Consider the following 19,135-nt stretch of genomic DNA (forward strand, 5'->3'; position numbering starts at 1 on the left):
TGTTTGTTGAGCAATGAAGTATTTTAAAAAGAAGATTGAATACATTAAATGTGTAAATGCAGTTTAATAATTCAAAGGAATTTAATTAACCAAGTTGTAAACAGTCCCCTCAAAAGAGAGACTTAGACATGGGACTTGAAATTGAAAGCTTAAAGGAAAACTAGGTTTTCAAATTCATAATAAATGAAACTGAATTACTGTATATTGTCTTATTTGCCCACAAAACTTGTCTTCAAGAACACTCCACACCCTAATTGCCATGTGGGGGCAGGGGAGGTGGTGGTGAGAGGTAGGGAGTGTGTGGGACAAAGGTCTTCCTTGTGGAATCAGTAGATGCACTAATAGTATCAAAGGTGCAAGGGAGGGAATCCAGTTGATTGATTATAACCACTGCATTCACTAAACATTTTTTTGAGATTCTGATCTAGAAAATGTGGGTCATACAAGTGTGATTAAGACACGGTTCCTCCCCTGAAGCAGTTTCTTCTTTTTTCTACTTTGCATTTCTCTCTCTCCCCATTCATGGAAGGACTTGGCAGCAAACACTTGCACTTTCTTGCCTTGATCTGCTTAGCTTCACTCAGTGGAAAAGCTGACATGGCACTCAGACAGCCTTGAGTGCAAATCCTTGTTTTGCCATTTGCCACATGAACTTAGACAAACTATTTAGTCTCATTCCTTTAGTTTCCTCAGAAGTCAAACTGAGATAGCAATCTTATTTACTACCTCTTCAAGTCTTTGAGAAAATTAGGGACAGCAAAGATAAAAGTTCTTGGTAACAAGCAGCAAGCTTCAATAAATGGCAGCCATTAGTATGATCTGTTGTTTCCATCAATGTCCTTGTACAAATAGAATGTCACCTAATGTCCACCTGGGATACAATGTTTAGGCTTCTGAGTCCATCAAGAGCAGGGGAGAAATTTGGGGGCAGGAGACAGTTGAAGGTAACAGAGAACTCTTCTTTACCTACACTCACTCTCTAGACAATTGTACCTTGACCTATGATTTCAAATATCCTTACCTAACTGACGAGTCCCAACATTATATTTCCAGCTCCAGTACCTCCACTGAACACAAGATTTGTATATCTGGCTGCCTATTTGACAGCTTCCCAAGACTGTCTGTTAGTCACATCAAACTCTAAAACAAAACTCTTGATTTTTTCCTCTCACAAACTTTCTCCTCTCCCAGCTTTTCCCATCTCAGTAAATGGCCATTTCATCCCTCCACTTGTTTGGTCTAAAATCTAAAGAGTCATCTTTGACTCTTCTGTTTCTGTCACACGCCACAAATATATTTCCTGATCTCCCCATTTCTCATGTACACAGAGCTGAGCTTCTTCCAGCCAGCTCCTACCACCATGCCCCATGCTGCCATCCTCTCCCTGGGATTTCTGCACTAGCCCCTAACTAGTTGTCCCTTTCCACTGTTGCACTCTGACGCTTGATACTCTGCACAGTAAAACAGAAGTCGGTCACTTCTCCATCAAAATCTTCTAATGGCTTCCCATCTCCTAAGAAGATAAAGGCTTTCACATCTGGCTCGTGGCTCCCTCTCCTTCCACTCCTTCACTGACCTCGAGCCAGTCAACCAGAATCACTTTTATTCCTAGAATTCCCCACACTTGCTTTTGCCTCTGTTCCTTTGTACTTGATATTCGCTCAGCCTGGAATGCTCCTTCTTCTGATATTTGCACACTCACCCCCAACTTCCTTTCACTTTCTGCTCACAAGTCACCTTAACTGAGCAGCCTCCTCTAAATGCCCTTAAAATAACATACACCCCCAGCCCTCTCCCCACCTTATTTTACTTAAGCTTGGTACCTGTCATTTGCCTGACTTGCTAGCAGTTTATATACACTCATATGCCCAAGTTCCGGCCGCTGGAGTCCAAGTGGAAGTGATAAGTACAACCGCCAGGACAAGTCCTGAAGGAGAATACGTAACTCTTCTATTTCTTCTCCTTTCTGAACCAATGGTTGGAATTTTAATGTGATGGCAGGAGCTAGAAAAGCCATCTTGAAACACCAGATGGAAGATATGTGTTGAGGTAGTAGAACAATCTGGGTCCTTGACACCGTATCAGTTCTAGAATGCTTATATTTGAATGACCACATAAGAGAATACACTTTTATCTTGTTTAAGCCATTTTTTAAAAAATTGCCTTTGTTACAGAAGTCAAACTATAACTTAATACAGACATATTTTTTGTAAGTGTGTCTGGCCCTCCCATCCCCCACCTGGTGGGGCTGGAATGTAAATTCCATGAAAGTAGGGGTTGTGTTCGGTTTACTGTAAACAGCTTCTTGAAAGATGCCCAGCACACTAAGCATTCAATAAATGTTTGTGGAATGAATGAATAGCAAAACCATCAACATAATACAGGGCCTTAAGCACTGCCCTGAGGAAGCACATGGCTGGTCAGTATAAGTGGTACAGCAAAAGCTCTGTGTGGGGTTGGTTTTCTTTTCTGACTAATCACAAAGGCAGGATACGACCTGCTATTTCCATTATCTGAGAAGCATAAATACTTGTAAGATGATTGCGTGTTGCTTTTGTAATTTAAATGAAGACTCCCAAGTAAAGTTCATTGTTGTAATGAAATCGGGTCACAGAGTCATGGAAAACTGTCACAAGGTTCACACTGATGAGGAAAGGTCACAAGTCGCATGCTAAGCACAGATGGAGAAAAGGAGCTTGTGTGCCGAGATCTTGAAATGTGTGGCTGAGACATGCATCAGTGCGGCTGGCAATAGCTGATAGCTGGAAGAACCACAGACAAAGAATTGCACAAACTGAGTCAAAATGAAACAGAAATGTATTACAGGGTACCAGCAAGACGCCTAGGGGTAAATGCTGCAGACATAAAGCCACTAAGTTCCTGGGTGAGTAAGAATACAAAAAAGAGTTATAGTGCCAGGGTAATATTTTTGGTATCAAACATATTTTTCATGCTATTAAGTTGGTTTTGAATATTTTAATTATATAGGTCAGCTAATGTAAACAACTGTAAACATCATGGTGGCTTTAAAAATATAGTAATGAGATCATGTAGGCCTGGGATTAAACCACCTTAATTTTAAACGGTTCTGTTTCCTGAGTGATGAAAGTTGCAAAGGTGTGGGCTATCTTGCCATACCACACCCCTGGATGCAATATTACTGAAATAAAACAAGTCAAGATTTGTTTAGCCATTTTATAATACACATGCAACTTCTGGTAACAGTTACTGGTATGAGGTTTCTCTTTGTTGAGTAATTAGCTAGGAAGTTCAAGAGAACTCTCTTAATAATGTGCCTCTTTGCTTTAAAATTTCTTAGTAACAGTGTAATTTCTCCTTTCTAGAAACATATTAACATTTATATTCAAAGCTTAAGGACAGCTTTTAGATTAGGACAAAGCACTGAAAATTAGTAACAACAGTTACTTTTGTCCTTACCTCACTCTTGTGCCTAATTATGGCTTGCATTTTGGTGAGGTCTCTAGATGTGCTGGGATGAGTAGAGGGTAGGGTAACAATACATGTGACTTTTGTACAGTGGCTTATTTGAGCATTTCATGTAGAAGCTGTGGTATTATATCAGATAGATTCTAGAATATAAAAATCAAATGAACAAAATATGGCCTCATTTAAAACCCCTTTGCTGGGAGGATCAAGGCTTTTGCACAATTAGTGCTTTTTTTGTCCAAAGGGTACTTAAAGTTTGTCTCCAGTGAGCATGGGGCATGAAGTGGGACAAGTTTTGGCACAGGTGTCCACCTTTGGTGACTTTTATCATGAAATTCAAATGAAGTCATTTATGCACAAAAATACCTTGTAAACTACAAGAATGTAAACCAATGCATGGGTTATTTTTGTCATTGTGATAATAACAACGAAGGAGTTTGTTAGGAAAGGAGGCAGCTTAGTGTAGACAGCTTAGTGTATGGTAGCTTAGTATAACAATTTTGGGGCTGGAAGCCCTGGACCCCGTGAACCTGAGGGAGAGTGGGCCCTCCTTTCTGAAGGGAGAGAATGAGGTCATTTTGAGGGAAGATTAGTCTGGAGTCCCAGGTTTGGAGATAACCCTATTAAGAATCAGTGTAGTTGGGAAGTCCTCACTTACTGGATGAGTGAGTGGTTTGTTTTTACAGCAGTTGCTGCTTGGAGAGAACCCATGCTTGGTGCACAATGAAACTTCAAAAACAAGCCAGGCCAATAGTCTTGTTTCATTGGGTAGCTCAGATAATGAACCCTAGTTGTGCTGTTACAGTTTGCTAATTGAAGACAGGACTATGATTAGTAACAAATGTAAGTAATTAATCAATGCTTAAAAATATTTGGAAAGAAAAGGGAATATACTATATTCTCATCACTTCTGGAGTCTTTGCAAAGGGGCTAGTTCTGTAGTAAATAAGCCTGAGCTTAGGATCTTACTGAAATGCAAAACTAGCTCTCTTTGTGCTGTTCCCTGTACATGCAGCAGTGTTTTGGAAACCTGCAGTTATCTAAATTCCCATCGGGTGACATTGTTTAATCTAACATTCCCTCTTTCGTATATGAAAGTAGCTCTAAGGACAAACCACGGAGATGCTTTGAACTCTCTTTCTGGTGGTTGGGAGGGAGTTTCCAATCTCACTCCCTTTCCTCTGATGGTTTTCCTGCCCCCCCACCCCCCAAAGGTCTGGAAAGGCCTCTGGCTGCTCCTCCCTCCACTCTCCTCCTGCAAGGGCTCCTCAGGGGCAGGAGCCTTTGACCTTGGCCAAAAAAAGCATGTCTCATCACTGAGTTTATGAGCTTATTAAGCAACCCAGATGTGTAAAAGTTACTTCAGATGAACTTTTGTGTGTGTGTGTGTGTGTGTGTGTGTGTGTGTGTGTGTGAAAAGGTCTATGATATTAATTGAAAGGAAAAGACTACTGCTTTAAAATAGTGACTACATCGATTTCCAAATATTTTGATGAAAGCACCGAAACAGAAATCTTCACCTAAAAAGGCTGCAAAAAATTTTACTTTGAAGATTGCAATAATTGAAAATAACAACAAAAAGGTTTCCTTTAGGCCAAATCTTAAAATGGTAAGCTGCTTTCTATACCCCAGGCTTATATAAAGGTCTCAGAAGACCCCCAAGCCCTGCTTTTTGAGGGCCTTATAAAAATAAACACATTTGTTTGAAAAATTGGGAGGTGCCTCGCTTTTTAAAAACAACCCGTTGCACTGTCTTTCTCCATCATGTCACATTATCACTCATCTAAGTTGTATGCTATTAAACCACCTTGATGTGCTATACACATGCGAAAAGTACACGAAGTGGATAAACTTCTACTGTCGATGCTGCCGTAGAGGTATATGTTTAGTAAACATTTAGTTACATTATTTTATTTTTGTGAAATGCTAACTGATCGACCAAACCTTTCAAACAGACCCACCAGACGATAAATACCACCATATGTTTAATCCACAGTACATTTGGGCATAAACACTTCAATTACAGCTTTGTGTTTAGTATCAAAACCCCTTTCTTGTGTGCGTGTGTTTTCTCTACAGATCCTGTGCTCTGGATTACATTTTGAAAATCGCTTATTACAGATAAAGCACCTTTCCAGGTACGATTCCGAAAAACATATGTATTTATGCACACGAAGGTGCGTGCGGATCTTTCCCAAACAAATGTCCATATGATGCCTGCGCCGCGCTCCCCGCACACGCTCACCGCGTGCGTATGGCCCGCCGGCCGCGCCGCGCAGCCGGGGTGCCCGCAGGGCCAGGCTGACCCCGAACCCGCGGGAGCCCCACTGGCCTCCCCAGGAAAGTTAACCGGCGTTGCCCCACCAGCGGCGGCGCGAGCTCCCCGCCCCCACCGGGCCTCGGGCCGCGCGGCCAACACCCAGGCCGCCCCGCACCCGGCCGCGCGCGGCGGTGGGGGCGGCGGGGGCGGGGCGGCCGGGGCCCCAGCGGCGCCTCGGAGCGCCTGCGGGCCTTTCTTTCTTTTTAAAAGCCTGCGCCGCACCCGCCCAGCCCCCAGCATCGCCTTGGCGGGCGGGAGGGAGAGGAGCAGGGCCGGCGGAGGCCCCCCCGCCGCGCCGCCGCCGCCTCCCCGCGTCCGCGGCGCCCCTCCCCCGCCGGCCCCTCCCCCGCGCGCCCGCCCCCCCCCCCGGCGCAGGCCGCTCGGGTTTGTTTTGCTGCGCGGCCGCCGCCGCCGCCGCCGCCGCCGCCGCCGCCGCGGGCCTAGCGAGCTCATTTGTGCCTGGCTGGTCCCCATTCCTCTCTCCCCAGTGTTGAGTGTCTGAGCCGTTGGCTGCTCCGAACCGCTTGGCTCTTTCCCTTAGTAACAGCTTTTACCTTCTGCCTCAATTCCTCTCCCCGCTCGCGCCCTTCCCCCGCGCGCCGCCTCCCCCCGCCGCCGGCCGCGTGCGCCCCCGCCCCTCCCCCCGCGGCGGGAGCACCTCCGCTCGCCACCTGGGGACCCGCGCCGCGCTCCCCGCCCCCGCCCGCCCGGCGCCCATCCCCCGCGCCCTCCGCTCGCCGGGGTTATAATTGCCTCTCACCCCCCGGAGGGGTTATTTTGGGGGTGGTTGGAGGCGGTGGCGGCGGCGAGGAGGGGAATTTCCTTGTGCCTCCATTCCCGGGAGGGGGGAGCGGCGTCGGAGGCCACCGTTCCCAGGTAAGCGCCGGGGGCCGGACCCCGAGGTGGGGGCGGCCGCGGGCCGTGGCGGGGGGCGCGGGCGGAGAAGGCCGGGGGACGCCGGGCCGCGGGGGGATGGGCGCCGTGGAACATGCATTTTTCAACTTGGCCCTTCAGGGAGCCAGGGGCTTGGTGGGGGAGGGGAAGGAAGGGAAGGCATTTAGGGTGCCCCATCCCCCCTTTTTGCTCTCCCTGGCTTCTTTGAAATGCTCACGTGCCTGCCCACCCCCTACCCTTTCCCGGTCCCGGGGGATCCTCACCCTTATTATGTTGTTGTTCCCGAATTGTGCACCTCGGCCTTCTCCCCCTCTTCCACCCTTCGTGCATTTACACCCCTTTTTGTGTGTGTGTGTGTGTGTGTGTGTGTGTGTGTGTATGTATGTATGTAGGGGGAGGCTTTCAGGAAAGAATTTGCAGCAAACTGAATCAAGGAGCCATCATGAGGCCGACTCCTTTATAGCCTATTTTTAGCAGAGGAGAGGGATTTTTTGGGTGCACGTTATTTTGTTAAACCTTAGGCAGCGATGGAAATCCGCTCCCCTCCCCCGGCGCGGCCCCGGCCCTGGCGCGGCGACCCCGGCCGGCGTGCGGGGGCTGCGGGCGGCTGTTGGGGCCGCGCGTCCCGGGAGGGGGAGGGGCGCGCGGCCGCGGGGCCGCACTCCGGGACGTGTTTATTTGTAACTTAGTGCTTTTTATCGTCTTGAGGAGGTATTTGATAGAGCTTCTTTGAAGTTGGGTTCAGAAGTGTAGAATTGGCAAAGTTATTGCCAGCTTCCTGGTAAGTTTTGGGTGGCTCAGAGTCACATTATTTTCTGACAGTGTAAAGGCCACGTTGTGAGGGTGGTTTCTCGGTAACTTCCTCTTTGCAACCGATGTCATTTTTTGAACAGAAGCAGGCTTTTATTTAAGTGAAATATTAATCTGAAATGGCAGCTCGAGGGAAGCCATGCATGTGGTAACGTGTTCAGTATTTTTGGAAGTTCCTAATTTGCTGAAACAGGCATCACTTTGCAGTGGCAACCGAGAATAAATTTAGGTTGTGGAAATGGTGTATTTCATGTAAAATGTAATGGCTCTTAAGAGCTGCTCCCGTTGTTAGGTTATCTAATAACATTCTAGAAAATAATTTGGTGACTACAAATGACAAAAGTATTGGAACCTAGTTGAAAACTAGATTTTTCTCGGTGTCTGGAGTTTTGCTTAAAACCGTGGACTGTGCGGGCACCAAGGTGAAGAGTTTCAGCACCTATGTGATTTACAGTTGACTGAAGGAAGTTGACTCTTGGCTTTCTTGTTTTCCAAACAAGACCCTAATGCTGATCTAAACAAGCTTGTTAATAAAATATGATGGGTGGAATGATGGGTTATTTTTAGTCTGAATGGTTTGATTTCCCCCTCCCCCATATAATTAAGTAATCGTTTCCCTCCCCCCTCTTCCCCCTGAAGACTCCTTTATCAGATTGGATAATATAAGGGCCTGGTGGTATTTTTATCTACTTACTTAAAAGTTATTGTAAGAAAAATCCTGATTACACGTTGAAGATACAGTGAGTGACTTTTTGGTTTTCTCAGTGTGGTTTATTTTCATTTTTGTTAAATAAGATCCATGCTGCATTGGTGTATTTTAGCAATCTTGACTTCGTGGGACTGTATGTTCTCATCATTTTAGTAAGTTTAAAGTCTAGGGAAATAGGGCAGCTTTGTCTCCATGAAAACAGCGTGTATGTTGGTTAGTATCATGGGAGTTCATGGCAAGCCAGCTTCGGAAATTATCATTGAGCGCGTTCTAGAAATAGTCAGCGTTTACCTGTGGAGGAGGGGCAGCAGGAAGAAAGTATGCCTGAGAGTGCTTGTAATTCGTTGTTCCTTTTTGCTCTTAAATCAAGGTTTTCCTGCTTCTTTGGAATATGATTTTTTCCCCCTAGTTGTGCTGTCATGCACCGTGTGATACATGTAATCACAACCATTAAATCCATAAATAACTCCTTTTTTTTTTCATTGGATAGTTAGAATCAGACCTAGAGGGCTAAATATTAGACTGTAAGAATGAAAACAATATGTACATGGAAAAAGTTTATTTTTTAACTGTTAAGGAACTTAATTAAGGGACTTTTAATGGTGTAAAAATTATTGCAAAGCTCACCACCAGTTTATGTTTTTCTCCCAACATACACCAGATTTGGTTATTATGGGAGACACCTGTGGTAAATGGAGTGGCTCCTTGTGAAGGTTGTATTTTTGCATAGGTTGCTTCAAAGAAGTGTGAAATATTTTAATAACTTTTTACATGTGTCCAGGAATCTTTTTGTTGCCTGTGTTCTCAACATCTAATTAAGATTTACCATGATTACCATGATACATGCCTATCAAAAGAAAAAGAAATAACTACTTCCTGTGTCCTGGGAACCTTTCAAGCTAATAAGCAGAAAGGGCAGACCTTAATATAAACATAGGGGTTACTGATAAAAAGATGTGACTAATGGACCTTTTGAATGACTACCTGTTGAACAAATACATTTGTTCCTATATAGTAATGAAATATATAAGTACAAACTTGTCACTTGAGTAGCTGACAAAGGAATCCTCTAATTTACTACAGAAGTTATTACTACAAAGAATTTCTGACTTGACACATTTTGTTGAAGTTGGTAGAAATAATTTGCTGGGTTTGTTCAATTTTTGTGTTATTTATATAAAAATAATTGAGAAGAATGTGAATGGTAGTAAGTCAAGGGAGAGAGATGATAGAAATATTGGCACTGTTTTGGACTTTGTATTTTTCTAGTACATGGAATTCGACTCGTTTCACAAATGACATTTACAGTAGAAGTCACTGGAATGCAAAAGATAGAGCAGCTAACATCGAGATATTTATATATCCCCATAGTACAGATGGCTGGGACCCCAGGGATGTGTAGTGAAGAATTGGTACAATTTGATCTGGTTTGGAGACCACCATGATGGTATCTCCTGCTCTATCATCAGCAGATACTTGAATGTAAAAAAAAGAAAACAGCCGTGTGAGAGAGGTGATGCTGGAGAGGTTTACTGTTCACCACCTCTGGGATTGGACTCCCTAAGAGTACCATTAATTGCCCTGTTAACAAGAGTCGGAGGGAAGGGACTCTGCTGGGGCTATACTCTAGGATGGGTGTGAGATGTCATTTATACTTCAGGCTAATCCTATGAGATGGGTAGTATTGGGTTCTTGTGGATGATGAAACAGCGAGGTGCAGATAAATTAAAAACTTGTCCAAGGCCACAGAGTGATCAAGTGATGCACTGGGATTCAGACTCAGGTCTGTCTGAGCCCTAGTCCATGTTCTTTCTAGGTGACTGTAGCTGTGCCACATTTCCCCAGCTGTTTTGTCAGTCTTGTCTAAACGTTCTTGCAAAAACTCTTGTTTCTGATCAAGTTTATAATTCTGTATTTGGGATCTCTACTAACTGGGTCAAGTGATTGCGTGGATAAATGAAATTCATAGGGCTCAAATATCATTGTGCTTAATTCTCTGAAACTGTTTAATAAGATGCAGTCTTCTTGTCAGCTGCTGTATTTCCTACCTTAAGATTGACAGTGATGTTGTGGCCTGTCCATGTGCTGCCAGCAGAAATAAGAAAATGTGGTTCCATGCCTACAATTAAGAAGGAAAAGCAAATAAGAGTACCTCAGAGTAGTACATATTCCCCAAAACTTGTATAAGTAAAATCATAAAAGTCTTTTTTTGCAGCATAGTGGTTCTGTTCGGGGTTCTCAGGTGAAGTCCCAGATTTCAAACTCAGGCTCCACCCCTTATTAGTTCTGTCACCTAGGGGGAATATAACTCCCATTGTGTCTCACTTTCCTCCTTTGTAATGGGACAGTCCATTTTGAGGAGCTGAGAGGATTAAGAGAATTGTATGTAAAGTTGCTGAGAACATTAGTGACAAGCATCTGGGAAATGTAGGTTTAGGATGATAATAGGTTTGGATTTGAAGTCTGCTTTTTTGTATTATATTATATTTGCTTGTTGTTTGTTTAAGTAGGGGCATAATGTTATAGAAGGTATTTGGCAATTTTATTTCCTGAGTTCCTGGGCAAAATAGTTGAAATAAGCTTAGCATAATTTATTTACTCTTAAAGCTGTGACTTAAGGCTTCCTTGAAGAATTAGGTTGGATTTTAACACTAAATGGGAACAATACCAAGTTCCACGGTTGTCATAGGTACAGTGGTGGGTCTTTTGTGTGCCTTTGTTGCTGTTCTTCTGTTACTTGGGCTTGGACTTCTGAAGTCTGCGCACACCATTTGAAACATTTTCCAACTATTTTTAAGTAAAAAGGGATTTAATTTTTTGAGGCTGGATTGGGCAGTATCTAGGATCTGCTTTTTAAATTGGAGTGATTACTTTAATTAGGTTATTGTTTTCTCTAGCCACAACCTTTCATCTATATGTGTTCTTGTTCTATATTTTCAGCTGCTGTCAAGACAGTTCTGCTTGGAGGTTCTGTTTCTCTGAAATGTCTGTGAGCCTTATCTTATCCCTTCCCATTTTTTTTTTTTAACCATTCTTAATTCAGCGGTAATGTTAACTACTACTAGAGTTCTTTGCGTCAGGACTCTGAAGACGCTTTGACAGGTACTTGTGACAATCTGAGTGGCTAGTTTCCTGATTTTTTTTTTTTAATTGAAGTATAGTTGATCTACAATGTTGATAGTTTCTGTTGTACAGCATTTTAATTCAGTTATACATGTATGTTGTTTTTCATATTCTTTTCCATTATAGGTTATTGTAACAGATTGAATATAGTTCCCTGTGCTAAACAGTAAGACCTTGTTGTTTTTCAATTTTATATATGGTAGTTAGTATCTGCAAATCCTAGACTCCTACTTTATCCCTCCCCTCCCTTTTTCTTTCTGGTAACTATAAGTTTTTTTACTATGTCTGTGAGTCTGTTTCTGCTTTATAAGTAAGTTCATTTGTACCATTTTTAAGTAAATTTCTGCACTTCCACATATAAGTGATATACATTATTTGTTGTTCTTTGTTTGGCTTATTACACTTAGTATGATAATCTCTAGGTCTATCCATGTTGCTGGAAATGACATTTTTTTTATGGCTGAGTAGTATTCCATTATATATATCTATATATACACATATAAGTAGTGCCATATGTATATATATAGCACGACTTTCTTATCTAGTCATCTGTTGATGGACATTTAGGTTGCTTCCATGTCTTGGCTACTGTAAATAGTGCTGCTATGAAGATTGGGGTGCACGTGTCTTTTCAAATTAGAGTTTCCTTTGAGTATCCTGATTATTAATAGTGAGGAAACCAACGCTTGGGTAGTAAAGGGTGCAGAGGGATTTAGGCCCAGTGTGGCTGACTTCTAGGCCAGTGTTTCATAACTAGCAGACTGTTTTCTCAGTAAGTGAAGGAAAGAATGAATGAATGGTTTTAGGTTTGGGGTTAATGCATTACTTTTCTAGTAAGTTGCCCTGAGTAGCCTTTCTTCTCCATCCTGTCTCTAACTACTGATAATGTAGTTTATTTAAGGTACTGGCTTCATCATGTCTGTTCTCCTGCCAGAGAACCCGTAATGGCTTCCCGTTGCCAACTGGATGTAGTTCATGCGCATCAGGTCTGGCTTTTAAGGCTCCATTTTACCTGTTTGGATTCATTTCCCATTCTTCTCCAATGGGGATTTTTGCCTACCTATCAGATTCTGCAGTTTTGCTGTACTCATTACTCCTCTGCTTTTGCATGTACTGTTCCTTCCCTTTGTCCTTTTTATAGCCTAGTTTCAGTCCCACTTCTTTCATGAAGCTTTTTCTGGCCATCCTGACTCAGGATATTTTTCTTCTCTGAGGTTCCATTGCCTTTAAGGAATATCAGAAAAGCTCCATAACTATTTACTGTTTTGTGAGTGTGTGTCACATTGCCTCAGCTGCATGCTACATTTCTTTAAGGAAAGGACATTTTCCTCATAGTATTTAGCAGAATCCTTGACTTTTGTATTATACTATCTTCACGATAAAGTGGATTTTTCTCTGAGGGCCCATGTTAAAATAAGAACAGTGACAGTCCTGTTTCATGCTTGTTGATGTGGCAGAAGCTTTTTGAATTAGGCCTTCAAAGTTTAGTTATATTATAGTCACATTTACACTTTGTTTTTGGTTAAAGTACTGTAGTCACATTTGACTGTTAATTTGAATTTTGATGCTGCTAGTGTTGACAAGGAAGGAAAAAAAACCTAGTCAACACTTACAATGGAATTAAAATGGATAGTTCTAGCCTCTTAATCCTGGAATAGTAGCCACAGTACTAGTGAAAAATCTAGTCTAGTTGGGAATCATGTCACACTAAGTTGGCTTTATCTGGTTATATTTGTGTTAGTTATTATGAAACTTAAAATTTTGGATTTTATTTTTTAACCCTCGGGCTTTTTTGCTTGTTATTTTTTCTGTAGTGTGTCTAAATAAAATTATGTTTTTAGCTCTCAGGATGTTTGACAGCGTTCTGACCACACTGGTGTCCCGACTGAGCCGTTGCTCTGAATATATTAATGTGCATCTATCATACAGTGTAAGTGGGTTTAATCTACCAGAGGAACATCACTGTAGCTGTCTCTCTTCAGTAGGTTCTTATGGTAAAGGTGTGCTACATCAGTTCCAGACAGCCTGGGCAATTCTAAAGGCAACTGATGTGGTATTCTGTCATATTTAGAATTTTAAAATGTAAGCTTTTCGGCATCAAACAGAATGAGTTGGACGTTACCCTGCTTTCTGAGAGCCTAGATTCTGAACTCAGAATGAATACATTCAAGCTTATAAGTGTCATGCTGAAAGATCAAAAATTAAATTGCAGTGAACAAAGCGCCCAGATTAAGGAAGATATTTATGTGAAATGAATTGTTTGAAGAATGAATGAGGAAGAATGGGTATTGAATGTTTAAACTGGAGAGTTTGCCGCCTGTTTTCCTCTTTATCTGTTGAAAGTTTGTTTCAGAAAGTAGAATTAAAGAAAAAAAAAACAATAAAACATGGAGACCAAGGGTCAGAGATGGTCATTCCAGTATCTTAATAGAATAATTCTTTATATGAAACTGTACTCTGGACTCTCAGACTTATTTTTTTTTAAGTAAAGGAGATGGTTTAAATTTTTAATTATTTTAAAACAAAAACAGTGAAGAGTTTTACTTTTTAAGAACTAGACATCAATCTACATCTTGATATCTTTATTTTGTTGGAGATCAAAATTGGTGGCAGTGCTTTTCTTTCTTTTTTTTTTTTTGCGTTGTGTCCTGGTTAGCACACTAAATAATAGGCATCATAACAGTGCCAAGTGTTTGTTTTTTTTTTTTAACATGGTTTTATTGAGTAATAGTCATTTTACAATGTTGTGTCAAATTCCAGTGTAGAGCACAATTTTTCAGTTATATATTAACATACATTCATTGTCACATTTTTTTTTCACTATGAGCTACCACAAGATCTTGTATATATTTCCCTGTGCTATACAGTATAATCTTGTTTATCTATTCTACATTTTAAAATCCCAGTCTGTCCCTTCCCAACCCCCGCCCCCTTGGCAACCATAAGTTTGTATTCTGTGTCTATGAGTCTTTCTGTTTTGTATTTATGGTTTTTTTTTTAGATTCCACATATGAGTGATCTCATATGGTATTTTTCTTTCTCTTTCTGGCTTCCTTCACTTAGAATGACATTCTCCAGAAACGTCTATGTTGCTGCAAATGGCGTTATGTTGTCGGTTTTTATGGCTGAATAGTATTCCATTGTATAAATATACCACATCTTTATCCAGTCACAAGGTGCTAAGTGGATGTTTGTGTTTTTGTTCTTACTGCTTATCAACTTGAATGGTGGATAGCGTTATAATGCTTTAAATTGAATATTTAATTCAATATTAACCAAGTGAATTTTTACCATTTTTTGCAAAGCCATAGTTACGTGGATAAGTTATTTAGCTTCTAGAAATGTATAAGAGGATCAAATGAAATGCTACCTAAAATTTGCTCTGTCATTCTCCTGATACTTATACAGTGAATTCCTGTATTAAAATTCTTAGATTCTGTCATTTAATGATTTTTTTTTTTGAGAGACATTACATGGGAAATTTGCTTAGGGTATTTAAAGACTGAAAATACACAGCCTTGCATAGAATAATAGGAAGTACTTGACATTAGCATAAGGAAACACCTTACCAGGGAAGTTTAGTAGTAATAGCGTATTTTGGTGGTTACCTTCAGCTGCTAATAGAACATAGCTTATGGGTTAGGGAGAGGTGTTTTATGCTTTTCTCCTTAATTTGAACAGGCTAATTGGGTAGAGTGTATACTAATTTTGTTCCATTTCTATTTTGTGGCTATCAGATGCCATTAACTGACAGTGTAAGGCAATTGGGTTATCTACTTTGAGTTTCTGAAATAAGATAATGGGAATAGATAATGAATTTCCTTAATATTTTTTCTGTATAAGTATTATTTTATAGGATAAAATTTATCATTCATGTATGAGTTTTAGATGCTGTTTGTATCTGTAGTGATGTTTCTTGGCACCTTTTTATTTAAAAATTAATATGCTATGTACTTAAAAGTTTTTAACCCACTGAAGTGATGGATTTTTTTCTAAATTACCTTTATCTTCCTTAGTAAGCAGTATACATTTGAGAGATCACAGACTGGGGTTAGGAGTGCAGTCTGTTATCAGGGAAATAGTTTTCCTATTCTTGTGCAAAAACTAACAGACCCTCATGGGGATTACTTCTTTGACCTTAGATTTCCTTCTGTCCTGCCAGCAGAGGTCACCAGTTTTAACACCTGGTGAGAGATCTTTTGTGCAAATTGTTTCTTTACAGTTTTCTTTAGATTTGATGTTTATGGCTTTCTTGTTAGTATTTATAGGATCTTCTCAAAGATACACTTAAGTGAAAAAAACATGGAGGTGGAGGATCCTGTATAGTCTGCTGCCATTTCAGCCTAAAAAGAGGGAGAGGAATGGAAAGGAGGATACACAGGATGGAGTGTGTATGTTTGTGTATATATTGTTTGTTTATATGCTCAAGGTGACTGCAGGAAGATACACAGGAAACTAGTAATAGTGGTTTTGGGGTGGGGTTGGGGTGGGGAGGCCATGTCATCAGATGTAGGAGAAATTTATTTTCACATATCATCTTCTGAACTGTTTGAATCTTACTATATTAGTATTAACCATTTCAAAAAAAAAAAAAAAAAAGTAAGGGTTGTGAAAAAGCAAGACATCCAGTTAAGAATTCTTAATCTTTCTATGTCAAAAGAAGAGAGAAAACCACGTTAATTTCTCCCATGTTTTTCAGCAGTTCTTGAAGAGATGGAACTGTATATTTTTGCAAACATTTATTTTTATTTCTCAGATTTGTTGGCAGAATTAGAGCCATTGAATATGATTAAAATGTGCCGGCTCTGTTTCATGACTGGGTCATCAGACCAGTGGAAGTATTTAGTGATAGTGAACTGGTGATTTTCGAGTCCTATCCAAGGTTGATAATTAGAAATTAACTCGATGCAAACTGTAAAAGGAGATGATTGTACAGAAGTTCATAGTTGTTGCCTGCTTTCACAAAGTGTTGTTTTCCCAAGGGTTTGGAAATCAGGTGAAAATGAGGGTTCTCATAGTTTTGTAGTCAGTTCCAATAATTATGGTAGTCTTTGTTATAATGGGATTTGTGGAACTGTAGATTGTGATACTGCACTGATCCTAACATGACTTGTGAATTTGGATGTATGTATTATTGATTCCAAGGAGATAGGTGTATCAGATTCTTATTCCATTTTTGTGCATTTAATTCTGCTACAATGTGACCTGACCCTAGCCTTTCCTGAGAGCAGTGCATCTCTCTTTGGTGATCAGAGGACTAGGTAGGGTCTGTGTCTGATCTTTGGTGGTAAACTCTTACTGTAGGGTATTACTGTGAAGAACTCAGCCTCCTGAGCCAGGCATAGGTGGTTTGAATCCTGTCTCCCTGACTTATCAGTTGTATGGTTTTGGGAAATTATGTAACCACTCCAGTTGGTTTCCACTCTGGCAAATGGGAATTTTTCTTTGTAGAGCAGTTGTGAGTAATGAAACATGAATGAACATAAGGTAGTTATCATAGGGCTGGCACATAGGAAGTACTCAATAAATGCTAGCTACTCCTTGCTGCTGCATCTAACAAAAGCACCAGCAGCTGTAGCGAGAGGCAGAAAAGTGACGCCGCTCCTCTAAACCGTCATGGCTTTCTGTGGCAACTGCGCAGAGTGGGATGGTTAGCATTCCCAGTTCGGAGGGCTGGCGACTACATTTGGTGATTGAGCTTTTGTTGCTCACATAAGAATGTGTACTATGGAGCTTTGTGGTAGAACTGATAATATAGGTTGTTTTACAATAATATCTTATATTGAATTTGGTCACATCTTGATAAGCTGTTTCAACAAAAAGTTAAGTACTTTAAAAAAAAAAGTTTTTTGCTGTTTGGAATGGAATCTCTACTCCTTTTCTCCAGTCTCTGAGAGATCCAGCACTGCTCTGGCTCTCAGTGAACACTGCCTGGATGGATCAGTCATTTCAGATGCACATGTTAGACACATTCTGAAGACTTTGACTTGGACTTTCACTAGGAAATACGTTTGACAGAACCTAGGATTTGTGTATGTGCAGAAATACTGAGGTAAGTGTTCAGGGAATTATGCTTACTTTAATATGTGGTACACACTCATTTTCTATACTCTTTCATTTATAAACATGCTTTTATAAACTTTTAAACTGATTTTATTTTATAAGTAATGAGAATTTCATTATTCATTGGATTCAGAAAAGACTGGTTCAAAGGAGTTTGATCTTTATGGATTTAGAATCAGTACTCAAAATTAGAAACAAATTATGATGAATGATAGAGCATAGATAGGTTACACTCATTGGTGCTAACGTCATTAGGTAAAATTCTGACGCTCCGTGAGGATCCTGAAGGTTGAATGCCCCAATTTTTGTAAAATATGCATACAAAGGATGAGAAATTTTGATTGCTAATAAATGTGAATGTAAGACTTTTTTGGAGAGGTAATCTGCAAACAGCTCTGGATTAAGAGCCCTGGATGCCTTTCGTAAACAGCAGTAATTATTAACAGAGCAATAACCATAATATTAAGTTTCTTATATCCCATTTGGGAAGAAATTTGGTTAGGTTGTTTTGTACTATTTAAAAACTCATACCATAAGCTGTGGAGGGCATGGCTCAGTGGTAGAAGTGCATGCCTAGCCTGCACGAGGTCATGGGTTAAATCCCCAGTACCTCCGTTAAAACAAGAAGTAAATGAACCTGATTCCCCTCCGCCAATAAAAACTATCATGCCATAACATGTTGGCTGCCTGAAGTTACACTGTTTGATTGAAGATTAAGCTTATTGCTATGACAGTCTTAAGTTAACATCCTGGCCTGTGACCACTGGACATCTGTTTCTGGCACAGACATCTTTTTGGTTTTGGGTTATTTGTTGTCTCTGTCTCACTAGGCAGGGCCTTCCTTGAGGACAGCTACATTTCAACATCTTTATCTTCAGCATCTTGTCCAGTGCATGGTACACTATAGATTGTGCATTCATGTTGAGTTGAACCCATGAAGCTCTCTCACTGAGTTATAGTTTCCTAGTATAGACCTTTGCTTCTTTGAGGATGATCCAACTATACAAAAGCAGAAAAGGAATCTATCCGTTTTCACAAATTCATCGATGCTTGGACTCATTGTGTTCATACTATAAGACTTGTGAGGGTCTGCTTGATAACTTAGCATCCTGTTTGCAGTTTTTGGTGTCTGCAAAGACAGTGAATATGCTCAAAACCAGGGTAAAAGAAACAACCTTGACCTGACATTAGCAGTTAAACCTGAATTTGGGGTGTTGTGTGGACTTGTCTGCATGTTCCTGATACTCATGTACTTTTTCTAATTTATTCCCCCTTGGTCTCTTTTTTCCCCCTAGTTATCACTTACCGGATACTGATGATGCCATCTTGCCTAGCTCCTGGTTCTTTGGATGTGCTCAGTCAGTGTATCTGCTCATGCTCTCCCCCTTTGACAGTGACTTTTCCTCAGGGCTTAGAGGACATGTACACGTTGTCTCTTTAAACCAGCCATTGCTGTATGAGTGATTCTGTGGCCCAGATTGGATCTTAATTCTGACCCTCTTCTCCTGGTTTGTGACTACCCTCATTCTAGCGTGGAAATATCCTATACTTTCTTCCTGTGTTCTGCTGTTGAGTGTAGGCTGCCAGTGGCATTAGACTTTCATTTAATGATGATAAGTAATGATGAGACAGATTTGGAAGATAGAGGAGGGTCAGAGATGGAAGAAATAGGAGTAGATGATGGTAACACCCAGTTGTTAGGGTGAGCTACTGTAACATCCTCTACTTCTAGCTCCTGATGAAAATATCCAGGATAATCTGAGCTATTG

The 19,135-nt window shown here is 40.9% G+C and overlaps 1 protein-coding gene across 6 annotated transcripts in view; it reads left to right on the forward strand.

The window, feature by feature from the left end:
• Positions 1–6,199: 6,199 nt before the first annotated feature.
• Positions 6,200–19,135, forward strand: part of TBL1XR1 (TBL1X/Y related 1) — a 155,744-nt gene continuing 142,808 nt past the window's right edge. For 4 of the 6 annotated variants that reach the window (XM_074367686.1, XM_074367674.1, XM_074367682.1 and 1 more), the window contains exon 1: positions 6,200–6,643. The gene's annotated coding sequence lies outside the window, so the exon portion shown is untranslated. Of the gene's footprint in view, positions 6,644–7,417; positions 7,443–19,135 lie in introns of those variants that run through there. The other 2 variants (XM_074367690.1, XM_010947796.3) reach the window with 2 other exon arrangements.

The sequence above is a fragment of the Camelus bactrianus genome, chromosome 1 (genome assembly GCF_048773025.1).
Source record: "Camelus bactrianus isolate YW-2024 breed Bactrian camel chromosome 1, ASM4877302v1, whole genome shotgun sequence".
Classification (NCBI taxonomy): Eukaryota; Metazoa; Chordata; class Mammalia; order Artiodactyla; family Camelidae; genus Camelus; species Camelus bactrianus.